At 47.4% G+C, this 20,645-nt stretch overlaps 1 long non-coding RNA gene across 1 annotated transcript; it reads left to right on the forward strand.

Moving 5' to 3' along the window:
- The first annotated feature begins 1,818 nt into the window (after positions 1 to 1,818).
- Positions 1,819 to 14,046, forward strand: LOC138771408 (uncharacterized). Its single transcript, XR_011359611.1, has 3 exons — positions 1,819 to 1,916; positions 13,910 to 13,931; positions 14,027 to 14,046. It is a non-coding gene; the product is annotated as an uncharacterized lncRNA (long non-coding RNA).
- Positions 14,047 to 20,645: the final 6,599 nt, after the last annotated feature.

Genomic DNA, 20,645 nt, shown 5'->3' on the forward strand with positions numbered 1-20,645 from the left:
AGTTGCGACTTTTCCTCGACATACACCAATCATGCCTACTTCGGCTTACGCTGAAAGTAGACATGATGTACAACTAACTAAAATAGTCACACATGGGTCGCAGACTGACTCCATACTAGAGGTGGTGTATTTCACCACCTATAATGTGGAGCCGGCATGCTCCATGGGTCAGGTGCAGCCAAAATAAATGGCCCTTCCCACACTGGTATTACTAGGCTGCTGCTGCTTGTTTTTTAACCCAGCTGGTTATGGAAAGGGAGGGGATCCAATGCGTTTTTAATTATTTATATATTAAAAAAAAACACATAGGATCCCCCCCACTTTCCATAACTAGCCAGGTTAAAAACCAAGCAGCAGCAGCCTAGTAGCACCAGGGTGGGAAGGGCCATTTATTTTGGCCCTCCCCAGCCTAATATTACCAGCCTGCTGCCGCCCAGTTCAAGAGCGCCAATTTTGACGCTCCGGGACCACTGGCACCCAGCTCTTCCCAGTACCCCTGGTGGCATTGGGTACTGGGGTAATAATGGCGGGGTTAGTGTTAGCCATTTTATACCGGCTAGCACTAGGCCCAGACTTAATAATGGATTCCGTCTATCAGACAGCTTCCACTACTAAGTCTGTAAAGTAATGAAAGAAAACACAACACACTTAGAAAAATATTTTAATCAAATAAAAACACCCCCACACCCCTCGTAGACCATTTTATTGAACATTAAAGTCCGCTGGTCATCAAAGTAGTCCAAACGAATCCGACGTAATCCTCTGCATGCCGGTATCTGAACTAGAAAGGGAGAAGATAATGCTCATTACCTAGGAGGCAAACCAGGGCCAATGAGACTATTTAGAGACAATTCTGAGACCATTTAGAGACAATTCTTAACCAAACAAATCTGCACCACAGAAAATAGACCATGCTTATCCCTGATAGTAAATTGCACTTTAAATAGAACAGTCTATTCTTGCCAAAGCAGAAATAGACCACATCTAGAAAAATCCCCTGTTGATAAATTTCCCCCAATGTCTACTTTAACCATATCCATTATGGCCCCTATACCCAGATACAGTGGCCCCTGAAGCCAGAAACAATGCCCTATGTAGCTAGAGAGGCTCTCTGTAGCCATATACAATAACATTAGTAGTTAGATATGCCCCCTGTAACCAGATGCAATGCCCCATATTGTCACAGGCTGAAGTGTATTGAGTGTAGGAGACTGGACTTCTCTATACACATATGTGTTATAATGGCTGCCTATGGCAAACTGTGCACAATAGTCAAGATGAACATAAACACTAAACCCCAAAAGAGACCTGAACCCTACACAGGCAGAGCAGGCGGGAAAGTAGTGGCAGATATGTAATAATAATCACTTATTACCCTTATATAAAACTATTAATAAAATAGTAATTATATGGGAAAAACTATTCTTATAGGAAGGGACTGGAACCTTTTATCAAATAAATGTTTTTGTTTTTTTGAGCAACATTAATCAAATATCAGTATAAATCATAATAAAATACTACAGCCGAGCGCATAGACCAGGATTTTATTCACACTAATTCCTGCCAATGGCCGACTGTTCATTGTTTGGTTAGTACAAGTGTTTGTTTCAAGATGTTTAAATAAAGATTATTGAAAATCATGATGTAATTTGTTTACAAACCGGACCCTTCAGAGCTTTATTAGGAGTTGGACTGTAAGTACACACATCCATTGGCTCCTGGTATTTTTTTGTTATTTTCTATTTTTAATCAGTTTTCTCCATGTAATCTTTAATTCTCTCACAAACATAGGCGATTTGTGCGAGATTGGTGACAGAAGGAGTTTTGGAGACATGGAGGAAGAGCTGACCATCATCTACAGCGAGGAGGACCAGTTCGTGGAGGATACGGACTTTCCCGTTGTCTACGAGGAACATGTGAGTGAGAATTCCCCATCCAGTATAGCAGGGTATAGCAGATAGGGTTGTATAGAGATGGGGTTGTGTACATAGTGGGATGTCCTGTCCAGGAGTATCTGTACCTGTAGATACTCCTCCCTGATCACATGACCACATAGGTGCCCCCCCCCATAGGAGACAGTGGTGATGGGAGGAGATGTGTAGAATGGGGAGCTATAAATACCTTACACTCTGTTACTTATTCCCCATGTTCAGCCATTTCCAACTGCCATTTTGCCATGTTCCATGCAGGGGGCGGGGCTTAGTTGGCCATGATAACTGCTGGGTGGTGGCTGTGGTCTATGGCCGGGCTCATGCACTGTGTGTGTTATGTGATCTCCAGCACCTCTGCGGACATAGGAAGGAATATACTCCTATAAGGTAGAGAGGGAAATCACATAGCACACATACATGGGCCTGGCCTAAGACTTTATCCAGATGTGCAGTAATATGTGACAATGCTATCACTGGATCAGGATCTACTGTGTGATCTGTCAGGTTGAATAAAAATAATTATAATATATGTGGTACAGTATGGGATTTGTAGTTCTGCAACCTGAAGCTCTCCTGGTTGCATAACTACAAGCCCCATCCTCATGTTGTGGTGATGGGAGTTGTAGTTATTCAACCAGGAAAGCTCCAGGTTGCAGAACTACAACTCCCATGATCATGGTGTGGTGACAACACTTTATGGGAGAAAAACAAACAAAAAGAAAAAGTCTGAAGGGAAAATGCTCAGCACATCCGAAGATCATATACAAGATATTCTTTATTAAACATAGGTAAAAGCTGCTCCTGTGTTATTTTGTTGTGCAACTTGCTATATGTACTGGCGCACTGGAGTGTTGTTGTGTTTCCCTGCTGCTTCTCTAAATAAAGAATTTAATAGCTGGAGAGTCACAGAGGGGGTGGCAGGGAAGCCTGCAGTGATATCCCCCTCCCCCATTACACAGCCACTGAGATGCTGACATACAAGAGGGGTGCCGCTGGACATTGTCCCTCTACGGACTCTACAGGAAGACAGGGAAGCCTGGAGTGTAATCCCCCATCATACAGCACCACTGACAGCGTTGCTCGGTTTTGTCAAGGGGGAGGTGCCTTAAGGATGAACGGGGCCACCGCTGCTCTTGCACAATGTCCTGGGGATGGCCTATGGGGGGGGCACAACGACTGCTGTACATTGTCCGGGCTATACGGGCAGATGGGGAAGCCTGTAGTGGAATCCTCCTACCACCCCTCGCACAGCAGCACCTCCTCCGCATTGTAATGGGGGGGAGGATTCCACAACAGGCTTCCCTGTCTGCTTGTAGAGCCGGGAAGTTGTCGAGCACAGCTATGGACCCCCGCAGTGCACAGCAGCCCGGCCATCCTCCATAGCGGCCGACAGACACAGCGCTGTGAGCGGTGAGGAATTGTGCCAGGTCACTCTCCGTTTGTGAGACAGCATGGAGCTCCGGATTTGCCGCAAATGGAGGAGAGCACTGGAGGAGAGCGCGCTGTAACAAATCCGGCATGGTACAACTATTTATTGATATGTAATTACAAAATCACCATGTCAGCAGGGTTCTGTGTATTGTCTGCTGGATACCTTCTAAGAAAACATTTACATTTTTGCATGATGACTGGTGTACTCCTTTAAATAAAAATAAATAAATTACTATATATATATATATATATATATATATATATATATTAGAATGCACTCTGATTTATTATTAGGTGTAACATACATTTACTGGCAAATAGCTGCTATACTGTAGACCCCAAACTGTAAGAGCAACGCCTGCCTCAATGTCAAGCGGCGTTGACATGTCAATTCTTGGAGCGGAGGAGAGAGGAAGCGTGTGAGCCCTCTCATAGAGTCTCTGTTTAACACTGAGGCTTCTGTCACAGATCTTTGCTGCCCCGGTCTTGCAGGCCAGATGTGGCTCGCTGCGACTGCCACTCCGCCTTACCTACTGCCTGCCCGGACGTGCTCCTCCAATCCAATTAGCACAGAGGGGGCATGGGGCTGCTGCGGCAGGCCGTGGCGCATGTGTTGATTGGATGCGTGCACCACGGCCCGCCACAGCTGCCCCACGCTCCCGCTCTGAGCTGATTGGATTGGAGGAGCACGTCCGGGCGACACGTCAAGCTGCCGCTACTACCCATCTCGCAAGTGGAGGTTAGGAGGCGCAGGGGAGAAGCATGGGGGAGGCACATATGGCTGAGATACGAGTGGACCACCCGCCACCATGCTCTCAAAAGGAGGCTGCCTGCTGCCAGACACTTTTGGATTGGGCAGCGCTGCGGCTGCAGCTCCTCTCCCAGCAGCCCGCCGTCTCCTGTGATCTTCCAGCAACGGCAGCATGGTAAAGAGACGCTGCATGCTCCGGAGACCGCACGCTGCCGGGAGAGAAGCTGCTGGGAACGGGTGACAGGTGAGGTTTTGTTTTTGTTTGTTTTTTCTGGTGGGGAAGTGCGGGTGCCAGGCTGGTGTCAATAGAAGGGCACTGTACAGAGGGGAGGGTCTGGATTGGACTGGAGTGACTATATGAGGCACTATTGGGGCATATTGGCTACTATATGGGGGTATTAGATACTATATGGGGCACAATTGGGGGGTATTGGCTACTAAATGGGGCACTATTGGTGGGTACTGGATACTATATGGGCATTATGGAGGTATTGGCTACTATATGGGAGTATTGTCTACTATATGGGGCACTATTGGGGGGTATTGGATACTATATGGGGCACTATTGGGGGTATTGGATACTATATGGGGAACTAGATACTATACCGGGCGCTATGGGTGGATTAGATACTATACCAGGCACTATGGGGTATTGGCTACTATATGGGGCACTGTAGGGGATTGGCTACTATATGGGGCACTGTGGGGGGATTGGCTACTATATGGGGCACTAATGGGGGTATTGGATACTATATGGGCACTATGGGGGTATTGGATACTATATGGGCCACTATTGGGGGGGATTAGATACTTTACCAGGCACTATGGGGGGATTGGCTACTATATGGGACACTGTGGGGGGATTGGCTACCATATGGGGCACTGTGGGGGAATTGGCTACTATATGGGGCACTGTGGGGTGATTGGCTACCATATGGGGCACTGTGGGGGGATTGGCTACTATATGGGGCACTGTGGGGGGATTGGCTACTAAATGGGCACTGTGGAGGGATTGGCTACTATATGGGGCACTGTGGGGGGATTGGCTACAATATGGGGCATTGTGGGGGGATTGGCTACTATATGGAGTACTGTGGGGGCATTAGCTACCATAAGGGGCACTATGTGTGTGTGTGGGGGTCAAATGGCATAGTGTGTATGTGTGGGAGGGGGTCAGGTGTGGTAGTGTGTTAGTGGAGGGGGTCAGGTGGGGTAGTGTGTGTGGGGATGGTGGTCGGGTTAATTGCGGGTTAACAGCAGAGGGGGCATTATTACTATATGGAGGGTACAGTAGGGGGCATTATTACTATATGGGGACACAGCAGGGGGCATTATTACTATCTGCTTATGACGGCACTCAGAGGGCACATGCCCGTATGTTTTAGGACCCTAGCAATGCCCCTGTACTAAAGTATATGACAATCTTACCATATGTATACTGCTTGTAGATCAATGGTAGTCTGCTCATCCCGAAGGTGCAGGGTAGGAGGATAGAGATAGTAGGGAGCACCTATGTCCCTAATAGGCCCTATGTCAGGTGCACCAAACTACCCCTGCTTGCTAAGGGACTTGTTGGGGTGTAAGCACCCTAATAAAAGCGACCCCTGCCCCGTCCAATTCCTCTCCAATGCCCTATGCTCACCCTATCATTTACTCCCAACTGGTTCCATCCACCAGGAGTAGTCGGGGGAGATTGTTACGGCAGCTTGTAGCCGGCGCCAAAACAAAGACAGTTGTAAAAAAAATACACACAAAAAATGGCCCAAAAAGGCCAGTCACATGCCCTGGGTGTAGCATATGGCTCCACCCACATTAGGACATTTTTGCCCTGACAGGTCCCTGAGCGAGCAGGGGTAGTTTGGTGCACCTGACATGGGGCCTATTAGGTACAAAGCTGCTCCCTACTATCTCCATCCTCCTACCCTGCACATTCAGGATGAGCAGACCACCATTCATCTACAAGCAGTATACATATGGGGACTGGTCTATACCATGCAGCAATACTGGAGTTTTTGTTTTTTGGATACTTTGGGGAAATCCAGCCTAAATGTAGCACATCCTGCTTTGTCTTTAAGGGAACATTCACATGTACTGTGCTTGCTGCAGATTTTATACTGTGAATTTTATGTTGCAGATTTCTGCTGTGTACAGCCGCACAAACAATTGACTTGTCCATTATTTACGGCCGCTGGTGCAGGAACAACGGCCGTTGTTCGGACTGTGCACACATTGTAATGTATGGCCATTCTGACGGCTGTACATTGAACAGATGTCTATGGTTAATTGGATTACAGGCACACCCAAATCTGCCCGCAATCCAAATAGAAATAAAACAGTGGCCGTTGTTTGACACTGCCAACAACGACCGATGTTTTAATAATAATAATAATAATAATAATAATAATTTTTGTTTAATAATAATTTTTGTTTATATAGCGCCAACAGATTCCGCAGCACTTTACAATTCTGGGGTACATACATAGACAAAAAATAGACATTACAGAGAGATACATATAATTATCCATACATGAGGAGTGAGGTCCCTGCTCGCATGCATGAGCTTACACACTATCAGGAGGGGGTGCGAGACAGAATGGCAGAGGGGCAAAATGCATCATTGTTCTTATGGTCCGGCCATCATTATAAATAAGGCAGTGCAGGTAAGGGTGGGTGAACCTGTCACCAGCCAATGCATGCATGCACAGGTCTAAGTGCTTAAATGCTTGGTGTGTGTGTGTATGTATATATGTATGTATGTATGTGTGCGTGGTGGTAGGTGTGTGTGTGTGTGTGTGGGGGGGGGGGGAGGTTGAGGGTAGCAGTCAAAATTAGGGAACCTGGTAAGCCTGCTTGAACAGATGAGTTTTGAGGGCACGTTTGAAGCTTTGGGTATTGGAGGTGAGTCTGACAGTCTTGGGTAATGCATTTTATAGAACTGGTGCAGCTCGGGTGAAGTCCTGGAGACGGAAGTGAGAGGTGCGGATTAAGGTGGATGTTAGTCTTAAGTCATTAGAGGAGCGTAAGGCACGGGTAGGGCAGTAGACAGAGATGAGGGAGGAGATATAGGGAGGTGCAGCACTGTGGAGAGCCTTGTGGGTGAGCAGGAGGACTTTGTATTGTATCCTGTGTTTAACAGGGAGCCAATGTAGTGACAGGGGGGAGGCATTGGTATAGCGGCTGGACATGTGGATAAGCCTGGCCGCTCTATTGAGAATGGCCTGGAGAGAGGAGAGTTTAGAGGAAGGGAGGCCGATTAGTAAGGAATTGCAGTAGTCAAGGCGGGAATGGATCAGAGCGACAATAAGAGTTTTAGCAGATTCGACAGTAAGGAAGGGACGGATTTTAGATAAGTTTTTTAGATGCAGATTACAGGAACGTGAAAGAGATTTAATATGAGGAGTGAAGGACAGATCTGAGTCAAACATAACCCCAAGGCAGCGGGCTTGTTGTGTAGGGGTTATGGTTGCACCACAGACAGAGATGGAGATGTCAGGTGGAGGGTGTTTAGCAGAGGGAGGGAAGACAAGAAGCTCAGTCTTAGAAAGGTTTAGTTTTAGGAATAGGGAGGACTGTCACGGCCGCGGCGGCTTACCGCGTTCCGGGTTGCCGCCGCGACCGCCTCCTGTCCCGTGCAGCCGCCGGGGTCCTTGTGTAGGGACCCGGCGCTGCTGCTGCTTCGGCCCCTGGGGCGCCTCACCTCTCCTCCGTGCGGTCTGTGCCGGCCGGCGCGCGCGTCCCCGCCTCCTAGGGCGCGCGCGCGCCGGCTGTCTCAGATTTAAAGGGGCAGTGCGCTCCTAATTGGTTAGTGTCACCAATCACTCCCCTATAAATCCCAACATGCCCTGTCCTTAGTGTTGGAGCCTCTACATGCTTCCCATAGCGTTTGGCCCAGCTCCCTGTTGTTCCTGTGTCCTGTCCGTTACCTGGTCCCAAGTCCCTGTTCCTGAGTCCTGTCCGTTACCCGGTCCCTAGTCCCTGTTCCTGGTTCCTGTTTCCCTGTCACTCCATCTGTTCCTGCGTTCAGCCTGTCACGTGCGCTCTCACCTGCAGACCATTGCCAGTGCCATCTCCTGCCTACTGCTCCTGCCACGCCTCGCCTGCCGACACCAGCAACCAAGCCAGGGGTAGCGACCTGGGGGTCGCCTGCCGCAGCAAGTCCATCCCGCCTTGCGGCGGGCTCTGGTGAAAACCAGCGGCCCCTTAGACTCCGCTCCCTGGTGAGGTTTGTGCCATCGCTGGTGCCGGTCCAGTGGATCCACTACTCCGGGCGTTACAGTAGGCTCCAACCATGGATCCCGGCGAGGTGCCAGATCTCCGTGACGTCGCCAGAGTGGTCGCGCAACAGGCTCAACAAATCCAGAAACAGTCACAGCAGATCCAGCAACTCACGGCCGCCTTACAGCAGCAGACTACTGCCCAGCGCACACCATCTCCTGACGCTGCTTCTTCACTCCGACTGGCCCTCCCAAGCAAGTACTCTGGGGACTCTAAGTTGTGCAGAGGATTCCTGACTCAGTGCACCATGCACATTGAACTTTTGAGTAGTCAGTTTTCCACCGAGCGCTCTAAAGTGGCTTTCATCATCAGCCTATTAGAAGGTAGAGCCCTGGCCTGGGCCACGCCACTGTGGGACCGTGATGATCCTGTTGCTGCCAATCTCCGGGCCTTCCTATTCGAGTTTCGCTCCGTCTTTGAGGAACCTGCCCGTGCTTCTTCAGCCGAGACTGCTCTCCTCAACCTCTCTCAAGGCAGCTCCTCTGTTGGTGACTACGCCATCCAGTTCCGCACCCTGGCAGCTGAATTGGACTGGAACGAGGCCGCCCTATTGGCCACCTTCAAGAAGGGCCTGTCTAGTCGAGTGAGAGACGTGCTCGCTGCCCGAGACCTGCCTACCTCCCTGAACGAACTCATTCTACTGGCCACCCGAGTTGATACTCGTTTTTCGGAGAGGGAGGAGGAGGTTCGGCATGAACATTTACTAACCCATTCCCGTCGCCATCCCCAGCTGGCGCCGGTTTTCCAGAATCCTGACCTTTCGATGTCCCAACCCTCTCCTGAGATTCCTATGCAGGTGGAACGGGCTCACCTGACGCCTGATGAAAGAATCCGGCGCCTGGAGCAGAATCTCTGTCTCTATTGCGGTGGTTCCGATCACTTCCGGCTGGGATGTCCCCTACGTCCCCAAACATCCGGAGGATGCTCGCACCTAGGTCCGGTGGGACAGGTGTCCCTAGGTGCGAATGCCACCATTCCAAGTCTGTCTATGCCAGTTTCCATCCGGACTCCCTCAGGACAAAATCATCAGACTACTGCCTTCCTCGATTCTGGCTCAGCAGGCAGTTTTATTGCGGCAACATTGGTCCAAAGATGGCGGCTACCAGTGACCCGACTAGCCAGGCCCCTGACTATCTCCTCGGTCACGGGCGAAATTCTTACCGACCGTGTGTACTACCAGACCGCATCTTTAGTCCTCCAGGTGGGTCCTTTACATCAAGAAGAGATATCCTTCTACGTCCTGCCCCATTCTTCCCCCGCGGTCCTCCTGGGACTCCCGTAGCTACAAGAACATGCCCCTCAGCTGGACTGGAGAACCGGGGAGATTCTCAGTTGGGGTCAGGACTGTTCCCACCAGTGTCTCAAGTCACCTCAGACCAAGTGTATTATGTCATTTCCTGTCCCGGCCAAGCCTCTATCCGGCCTACCGGCAGAAGACCAAGACTCGGCGGATGCCTTCTCTGACGAGGTGTACCCTCTCCCCGTACCCAAGACTAAGGTCGTGTCCTCTCACCACCGGAAGAACTTACAGAAGGTCCTCGTCCACAGACCCACAGTCCCTTGCCACGTTATACCGCCTGATCGCCTAGTACCAGTCGTCACCTCCACTCTTCAGAGAGTACCCCCCGGAAAGACTCATGTTCACCCTGCGCTTCGAAGAGGTATTTTGAAGTGGGGACATTCCTCGTTGGAGGCCGGGCACCCTGGAGTCCGTAAGACCGGCCAACGGATCTCTCGCCACTACTGGTGGCCCAGCCTATCCCAAGATGTCAAAGACTTTGTGGCTTCCTGTGCCATTTGCAGGCAAGAAAGAGGGGGAGGCCAAAGGGGGGGGGTACTGTCACGGCCGCGGCGGCTTCCCGCGTTCCGGGTTGCCGCCGCGACCGCCTCCTGTCCCGTGCAGCCGCCGGGGTCCTTGTGTAGGGACCCGGCGCTGCTGCTGCTTCGGCCCCTGGGGCGCCTCACCTCTCCTCCGTGCGGTCTGTGCCGGCCGGCGCGCGCGTCCCCGCCTCCTAGGGCGCGCGCGCGCCGGCTGTCTCAGATTTAAAGGGGCAGTGCGCTCCTAATTGGTTAGTGTCACCAATCACTCCCCTATAAATCCCAGCATGCCCTGTCCTTAGTGTTGGAGCCTCTACATGCTTCCCATAGCGTTTGGCCCAGCTCCCTGTTGTTCCTGTGTCCTGTCCGTTACCTGGTCCCAAGTCCCTGTTCCTGAGTCCTGTCCGTTACCCGGTCCCTAGTCCCTGTTCCTGGTTCCTGTTTCCCTGTCACTCCATCTGTTCCTGCGTTCAGCCTGTCACGTGCGCTCTCACCTGCAGACCATTGCCAGTGCCATCTCCTGCCTACTGCTCCTGCCACGCCTCGCCTGCCGACACCAGCAACCAAGCCAGGGGTAGCGACCTGGGGGTCGCCTGCCGCAGCAAGTCCATCCCGCCTTGCGGCGGGCTCTGGTGAAAACCAGCGGCCCCTTAGACTCCGCTCCCTGGTGAGGTTTGTGCCATCGCTGGTGCCGGTCCAGTGGATCCACTACTCCGGGCGTTACAAGGACATAGCGTTAGAGATGGCAGACAGACAGTTACTGGTGTTCTGTAGAAGTGCGGGGGTGATATCACGGGAGGAGGTATATAGCTGGGTATCATCAGCATAGAGATGGTACTGAAAACCAAACTTACTGATGATTTGTCCGATGGGTAAAGTGTAAAGTGAGAAAAGGAGAGGGCCCAGGACTGATCCCTGAGGAACCCCGACTGTAAGGGGGAGAGAAGATGAGGTGGAGCCAGAAAGCGATACGCTAAAGGAGCGGTCAGAGAGATAGGAGGAAAACCAGGAAAGAGCAGAGTCCTTTAGGCCAATAGAGCGGAGCGTGGAGAGGAGGAGCTGGTGGTCTACAGTGTCAAAAGCTGCAGATAGGTCCAGGAGAATGAGCAGGGAATGGTCACCTTTAGATTTGGCGGTGAGGAGATCATTAGAGACTTTAGTAAAAGCAGTTTCTGTAGAGTGGTGAGGACGGAAACCAGACTGAAGGGAGTCAAGGAGAGAGTTGTCAGAGAGGTAACGGGTTAGGCGGGAATAGACCAGACGTTCCAAGAGTTTAGAGATAAAAGGGAGATTAGAGACAGGTCGATAGTTGGCTGCACAGGAGGGGTCTAGGGAGGGTTTTTTCAGTAATGGAGTGATGGTGGAGTGTTTGAAAGTCGAGGGGAAGATGCCAGAGGAGAGGGAGAGGTTGAAGACTTTAGTAAGGTAGGTAGTGACAACAGGGGAGAGAGACTGGACAAGGTGTGAGAGAATAGGGTCACTAGGGCAGCTGGTGGGGCGAGAGGAGGCTAGGAGTCTGGAGACTTCCTCCTCTGTCACTGGCTCAAAGGCTGAGAGGGATGAGGAGGAACAGTGAGAAGGAATAGGATTAATATTACCTGGGGAATGGGAGATGATCTCCTGGCGGATTGTGTTTATTTTACCCTTGAAGTAGTTGGCTAAGCCTTCAGCACTGAGGTTAGTGATGGGTGTCTGAACTTTGGGTTTAAGGAGAGAGTTGAGGTTATCAAAGAGGCGTTTTGGGTTATGGGAAAGAGAAGAGATCAGAGTGGTAAAGTAGGATTGCTTAGCAGAGTGAAGAGCTGAGTAGTAGCTTCTAAGCATAGACTTATAATGTAGAAGGTTGGCTGTTGTCTTGGATTTCCTCCACAGATGTTCAGCACACCTAGAACACCGTCTAAGAAAACGAGTTCTGCATGTGTTCCAGGGTTGTGGCCGTCTGTGTCGGGCTGTTTGGGGTATAGGGGGTGCAAGTTTGTCCAGAGTGGTTTTGAGGGTGTTGTGGTATTGTTTGGCAGCAAGATTAGGACAGGAGAGGGCAGAGGTGGGGGGCAATGATGACTGTACGGTATCTAGCAGTTGTTGGGTGTCTATAGCACGTAAGTTCCTATATGTGAGTGAGTGAGTGAGTGTTTTGACTATGTGTGAACGTTGCCTTACACAGTTTGATAAATCTGGGCCATAGCTGCTCCCATCCATAAACAGCGCCACTACTGTCCCCGGTTTTTCTGTGGTATTGCAGCACATTTTCTAGTGAAGTAAATAAAACTGAGTTGTAATACCACATGACACCTGAGGATAAGCATGGCGCCGTTCTTGAAATAAATCAGAAATAAATAAATAAATACATTTATAATTCAGGATAACTCACATAACCCCCTAGATCTAAGATAAAAGCTTACACTGATTTGTTAGTTTATTGTCCGCATTTTTCAAACATAAGTGACAATTATAATTGTAAATTATACCACAAATAGGGTGTGCAGTATATAGGAGAGTTTTCTATGCAACAGAGTGACACAATATGACAGTATATTACCCCAATGTGTACTGGATGGGATTCTAATAAAATTATCCACAGACACTGATTACTCATCTACCTTCATTATATTCATCTGCGGCGCTGGTTTGGGGAATTTGTATTTTTTATTGATATTCCGTCACAATTTTGATGGCCGCCATATTGGATCAAGGGCAAATTTTCCAATGGGAAGGTGGTCATGTAGTATATAAAAAAAAAAAAAGAATTTTCTCAGAAATGGATTGCCTCAATCAGGTTTGCAATATCTCTCTTGTTCAGATATCTCATTTTCCCGCTTGTAATTGTATTTTTCAATAAAGGAAAAAAAAAACAATTGGCCAAGAGAAAGATGGCAAAGGTATAAGTAGAAGTATGAGTGTAAAAAACTAGAAATACCTTGCGTTGAAAAGATACTTCACACCTGTTCACAAACATAAGTGTGCCAGTTCACAAACAGACACCCAGCTAGAAAACAGTGGGGTCCTACTAGCCAGAGCTCCGATTCTGCAGATTATTGCTCCTTGTAATAAAGACAACGATCGACTGATTGGTTATTTTTGGTCCTGACCTACAAACATTGGCCGCCGACTGCGCATCACTACGTGTAATAACGATGCACGGCCGATGGCTGATGACTGTATAAAGAAAATAATAAAGTATATACATACCTCTGCCGCTCCCCGATGCTTCTGCCCGCTCCCCGATATTTTCCTGGCTTCTGCCCGCTGTCCGCAGCTGCCGGTGCAACTTCACAGACCGTCTCTAGATTTCCACCGGCGGCTAAGGACAGCGGGCAGAAACAATGAAGATACTGGGGAGCAGTATGCAGTATGGATCCCGCTGTCTGCCCTCTCTGTGGAAAAGGTAGAGACAGCCCCAGGACCACATGGAAAAACATAGATATCATCCACATGGTCCTCGGGCTGCCCCCCACCTTCTCCACAGAGCGGACTGACAGCGGGATTACAAATCTGACCATTCTGCTTCATAGCCCACTAAATCAGCCCCCCGTGTGTTTTTGGAAGAAATGACTGTGTGTGTAATCCTGGATGAGCAGTGTAATAGTGCCCCCACCTACACCCTATCCCATCCAAGCACATAGGTCAGATGGACACAGAAGGAGGTCTCATGCTCAGCAATATACCAATGTCCTCTGCTTACTCTCTCTATTTCCTATTTCAGGCTGGACTGGATGACGGCGAGGGTGAGTTTTGTCTATAATATCTCTATGTATCTATGTATCTCTACAATGTATAAAGCAGTTCTCTAAACTAATGGTTTTCTATTTTTTTTCTTTAGATGAAGAATCGGATTTCGGGTGAGTAAATCTAAACTGAAGATGTAAAACTTGTGTGACCCTATAATTCCTCCCCTATAGACCCCGATCATCACTGATGTCTCTAATGTGTGACTGGTTTTCACTATCTTCTCTATTCTATCACTAACAGGAGCGACATCGAGGACATTGAGGAGGATTCGGACGATTGGGAGTAAGTATCTCATAGTATCGTCTTAAACAACAAGCCTATAAAAATAACAGGTGTTAGGAGCTTTTTTTGTTGTTTTTTTAAGGGGTAATTCAGCAAAAAAAAAAAAAAATCTTTCAAATCAACTGGTGTCAGAAAGTGCCAGAGATTTGTAATTTACTTCTATGAAAAAAATAAATCTCCAATACTTATCAGCTGCTGGATGTCCTGCACGAAGTGGTGTATTCTTTCCAGTTTGACACAGTTGCTCTATGCTGCCATCTAAGTCTGGGACAGGAACTGCACTGTAGCAAATCCCCATAGAAAACCTTTCCTGCTTTTCAGACTGGAAAGAATACCACTTCCTGCAGGACATTCAGCAGCTGATAAGTAATGGAGGACTTGGGATTTTATAATGGAAGTAAATTACAAATCTCTAAACCTCTGGCATTTTTCTGGCACCAGCTGGTTTGAATGAAAAAACTGTTTGCTGAACAATCCTTTCAACTCCCTTCTTATTGGTGAAGTTCTGCCAGAAAACTGATGTCTCTAATGTGTGTTTGGTTCTCACCATCTTCTCTATTCTATCACCAACAGCAGCGACGACATCGATGAGCGTCTGGAGGATTTGGAGTAAGTATCTCACAGTAAAATACTATAGTACTATAATCAGTTACAGACATGTCCGCGTCACGTATCAAACAACAAACCTATGAAAAACAGCATTTTAATCTTTCAAATCAACAGGTGCTACAGAGTGCCAGAGATTTGTAATTTACTTATAAATCTCAACTCTTCCAATACTTATCAGCTGCTGCATGCCCTGCAGGAAGTGGTGTATTCTTTCCAGTCTGACACAGTGCTCTCTGATGCCACCTCTGTCCATGTCACGAACTGCCCAGAGCAGCAGCAAATCCCAATAGAAAACCCTCTCCTGCTCTCCAGACTGGAAAGAATACACCACATCATGCAGGACATACAGCAGCTGATAAGTAATGGAAGACTTAAAGAGGACCTGTCACCCCCCGCGCCGGGGTGACAGGCTCCCCACCCCCAGATAGATCCCCTTATACTTACCTCATGTCGCCGAGTCCCGCTGCCGGAGCCGGTCCCGGGACGGAGATATCCCGGTGAGAAGCCGGCAAGCGCGCTGTGGAGATGAGTCCAGCGTCCATAGAGAATGAATGGAGCCGGACTCATCTCTGCTGCGCGCGCACGGCTCCATTCATTCTCTATGGACGCCGGACCCATCTCCACAGCGCGCGCGCCGGCTTCTCACCGGGATATCTCCATCCCGGGACCGGCTCCGGCAGCGGGACTCGGCGACATGAGGTAAGTATAAGGGGATCTATCTGGGGGTCGGGAGCCTGTCACCCCGACGCGGGGGGTGACAGGTTTCCTTTAAGATTTTTTTCATAGATTACAAATCTCTGACATTTTCTGGCACCAGTTGATTTAAAAGAACTTTTTCTTTTATTTTTTAATGATACATTACTTGCATTGTTTTCTAGCAAACCTTGCAGCATTTTGTTTGAATAAAGTGTTTTTCTTGGTCTGATTTTTATGGTGTTTTCCCCCATAGCAGAGCATGTGATTCATTGGTTTCCCTTTGAGGCTGGGTTTACACATGGCAGTTTTTTTTGGAAAGCTGCTATTGCAGTTTTTAAGCCAAAACCAGAAGTGGATTCAAAGTAATGGGTACAATAAAGGAAGCGCTTATATGTCTCCGACCTGCCGGATCCACTCCTGGCTTTGGCTCAAAAATTCCAGTGGCAGATTTCCAAATAAACTACCTTGTGTGAAACCAACCTCAATCACATGAACTGTAAAGTAAAAAAACAAAACATTTTTTTTCTTTACAACGAATATCATTGCATATCAACAATCAAAAATAAATATACAAAAATATAAATACCATCCATCCATTTGAAGACCTCCCTCATCCCCCCCCACACGTTTCCATATTTGTCCCCTCAAAAAGTCTATAAGTGCGTGTGACTCAATTGTAAAAATAGAAGTATCCTTTGTGCTTTCGAAGGCGCTTTTTATCTGAAAATCCCAGAATGTGTGTCCATCGTGCACTCCATATCTCGCCTGCATTGCTGAAAAGCCAATCAAAGTGCCTCGATGAGTTATGTGACTTAAGTGCCTAACTCCTTTGTTAATCCAAAATTGTCAATCTATTATCTTTGTAAATTCGTGACATTTTGTATTCCCCCAGATTGGCCTAAACTCTAAACTGTTTTTAATCTTACATAGGCGTTTGACCACTTTCCATGGTCTAGTGTACAATTTAACATAAGAAAAGAAACCTAAATTATCCCCCTTCAACTGCTCTCCTTCTAAACTTTCCAAGATATTTCCATTTGGGACAGCTTCTTGGAGGATATATCTGACTGTAGGGGAGAGGACGCCCCGCATCAAGTCCTGTAACTTCATTGCTAGAAAATATAGCCGAAAGTCTGGCATGCTCAGCCCATCTTCCCCCTCTCTCTGTACCAATAGCTGATATTTAATCCCCACTTTTCTCCTCCCCCATATCAGACTATTAATAAGAGCAAGTAGCCTTCTAAACCACCGATCCTGGATCCAGATTGGAGCCTCAATCTCAATCACATGAACTGTAAAGTAAAAAACTAAAACCTTAACAAAACACACAACACATATGTAAAGAATAGACGCCATACCTAGAGCACACACCAAGGTTCCAAAGTGACAAAAAACACCAAGTAGACAAAATCATTGATTGTGGTGACTTTCACATCTCATCCCAAATACCCAGTACAGCGCATTTATAGTCAGATCATCTGGTCTAATAAATCTGGGCCAGTGGATTTCCAATGTACATGTTTCTATAAAACCTCCCCCAACATGCAGCACTTGGAGGACAGACTAATATCCCGTGCAATAATTTTTTTTATTATTATGTAATAGGTGGAAAATGGCCGTGATGGACGCCCCGTGGATTTTCAGGTAATTACACTTCATTAAAACAGCAGAAAAAAATCAAATAAATAATTTTTACAATAGTTTTCTCCCCAGCTTGTTTACATCTCTGCCCGTGCCATAGACTCCATTCTATGGTCGGGTGGATTCCGCAGTCCACACGAACAATTGACTTGTCAATTCTTCGAGCGGATGGCGGAATCTGACCGACCATAGAACGGAGTCTATGGCACGGGTGGAGATGTGTTCCAGCGGCTGTGGCGTAATCCGAAGCGGGTTACTAGTAAGTAATTGAAGAGGAAAGTTTTCTGCTTAAAATTCATCTATTCACCTCTGGCAGAATAGGAACAGAATTCAAGCAGAATTCAAACCCCATTGAATTCTATAGGATTCCCCTGGAGGAATCGGCCCAAAAAATTGACATGTCAATTCTTTGTCGGATCCGTGGCAGAAAATTCTGATTGAAAATTCTGCTGTGTGAATAACAGAGCGGAAATCCCGTTGAACACAATAGAACATTGCTCTATTCATATTTTATGGAAAGAATTTCAAGCGGAAATTTAGGGTGTGTTCACATTATGGAATCTGTACGGATAACCTGCCATGGAATACACTGCTCGCATCTCCTCCTGTTCCATTGAATCCATACTATGGTCTGGGGATTCCGCCATCCGCATTAAGAATTGACATGTCAATTCTTTGGGCAGATGTCGGAATCCGCCCGATTATAGATGGAGTCTATGGGACAGGTGGAGAGGCACACGGGCGCATCCTGCTTCAAATTCCTGGCCTATTCCTCAATGTGCAGATCCCCTTAAGGGGAAAACTGGCAGTGATGACAAGGGGTTAGTAAATATCCTGATGGATTTCATGTTCTTATTGAGAGGTCACAATAAATAACATTTTCTGAAAGTTTCAAATGGGACCAAGTAACAATCATCCTAACCAACCCGATGTTCTCTGTTACAGAGACGACAAGTACCCGCTCTACAGTTGGGTCCCGAGCCTGGAGACCATCGTGTAAGTATGAAGAAGCAGCAGAGATATAATCATCCATCTACATGATATCACAATATGAGTCCATTTATATCTCTGTTCCCCACCAAATACTCACATATGTATATTCACATATCCCCAAAACTATGGGGCAGATTTAACACACGATTTGGTTTCTGATCTATATACAGGGAGACTGACGAAGAAGAGGACGAGGCAGTGGACATCCCCTGGTGAGGGCTCAAAGAATCATATTTTCTATTTATTTTAACTGCATCTTCCCCTATAGACTCCGATCATCGTGAAGATGTCTGTAAATATCATTATTGTCTTTTATTAAAGGGGTACTCCGGCGCGGGGGTATTTTTCAGATTCAGGCCGGGGAGGGGGTGGTTATGGATGGCGGAGGTCACTTACCTCCCCGATTCCAGCGCCAGGTCCCGGATCGCGCCGCCCTGTACACTTATTCCGCAGCCACTCCATGGTGTGAGCTGCCACATGAGACGTGACGTCTCCAATCAGCTTACCCATTCATCGTCTGTAGCGGAGTTCCGCCTCGGCCGCTGAATGGGTAAGCTGCTTGGAGACGTCACGTCTCATGTGGCAGCTCACACCATTGAGCGGCCGCGGAACGAGTGTACAGGGCGGCGCGATCCGGGACCTGGCGCTGGAATCGGGGAGGTAAGTGACCTCCGCCATCCATAACCACCCCCTCCCCGGCCGTATCTGAAAAATACCCCCGGGCCGGAGTACCCCTTTAATGACGTTCTGCTAGAAAACTGTTGTCTCTAATGTGTGTCTGGTTTTCACTATCTTCTCTGTTCTATCACTAACAGGAGCGACATCGAGGACACCGAGGAGGACACAGAGGATTGGGAGTAAGTATCTCATAGTCTCGTCTTAAACGACAAGCCTATGAAAATTACAGTGTTAGGAGTTTTTTTTTAAGGGGTAATTCAGCAAAAAATTCTTTCAAATCAGCTGGAGCCAGAAAGTGCCAAAGATTTGTAATTCACTTCTGTTAAAAACATTTCCAGTACTTCTCAGCAGCTGTAGGTTCTGCAGGAAATGGTGTATTCTTTCCAGCCTGTTGCTTTCTGACATCTAAGTCTGGGAAAGGAACTGCCCAGAGCAGTAGCAAATCCCCATAGAAAACCTCTCCTGCTTTCCAGAATAGAAAGAATACAACTTCCTGCAGGACATACAGCAGCTGAGAAGTAATGGAGGGCTTGAGATTCTTTAATGGAAGTAAATTACAAATCTCTGGCACTTTCTGGCACCAGCTGGTTTGAAAGAAAAACTTTTTTGCTAAACTACCCCTTTAATTTTACATTAGTTGTATTTTTTCTCGCAAAATTTGTTGCATTTTATTTAAATGTAAAACTAAAAATGTAAAACTTGTGTGACCCTATAATTCCTCCCCTATAGACACCAATCATTGCCAGGATGTCTCTAATGTGTGTCTGGTTTTCACTATCTTCTCTATTCTATCACTAACAGGAGCGTCATCGACGACATCGCGGAGGATTCGGACGATTGGGAGTAAGTATCTAAGTCTCGTCTTAAAAATTAGTGTAAGGAGATTTTTTATTTTTATTTTTTTAAAGGGGTAATTCAGCAAAAAAATTCTTTCAAATCAACTGTTGCCAGAAAGTGCCAGAGATTTGTAATTTACTTCTATTAAAAATACTTATACTTATACTTATACAAATACTTATCAGCTGCTGTATGTCCTGCCGAAAGTGGTGTATTCTTTACAGTCTGCCACAGTTGCTCCCTGCTCCCACCTCTGTCTGCGACAGGAACTGCCCAGAGCAATAACAAATCCCCAAATAAAACCTCTCCTGCTGTCCAGACTGGAAAGAATACCACATCCTGCAGGACATTCAGCAGCTGAGAAGTAATGGAGGACTTGGGATTTTTTAATGGAAGTAAATTACAAATCTCTGGCACTTTTCTGGCACCAGCTGGTTTGAAAGAAAAAAAAAATGTTTACTGAACTATTCTTTTCTTATTGGTGAAATTCTGCCAGAAAACTGATGTCTCTAATGTGTGTTTGGTTCTCACCATCTTCTCTATTCTATCACCAACAGCAGCGACGACATCGATGAGCGTCTGGAGGATTTGGAGTAAGTATCTCACAGTAACATACAGTATATTATAGTAATATAATCAGTCACAGACATGTCCGCAGGGGATCACGTGTTAAAAAACAAACCTATGATGATCAGCATTTTAATCTTTCAAATCAACAGGTGCTACAGAGTGCCAGAGATTTGTAATTTACTTAAAAATCTCAACTCTTCCAGTATTTATCAGCTGCTGTATGTCCTGCAGGAAGTGGTGTATTCTTTCCAGTCTGACACAGTGCCCTCTGCTGCCACCTCTGTCCATGTCAGGAATTGCCCAGAGCAGCAGCAAATCCCCATAGAAAACCCTCTCCTGCTCTCCAGACTGGAAAGAATACACCACATCATGCAGGACATACAGCAGCTGATAAGTAATGGCAG

The sequence above is a fragment of the Dendropsophus ebraccatus genome, chromosome 13 (assembly GCF_027789765.1).
Source record: "Dendropsophus ebraccatus isolate aDenEbr1 chromosome 13, aDenEbr1.pat, whole genome shotgun sequence".
NCBI classification, from domain to species: Eukaryota; Metazoa; Chordata; class Amphibia; order Anura; family Hylidae; genus Dendropsophus; species Dendropsophus ebraccatus.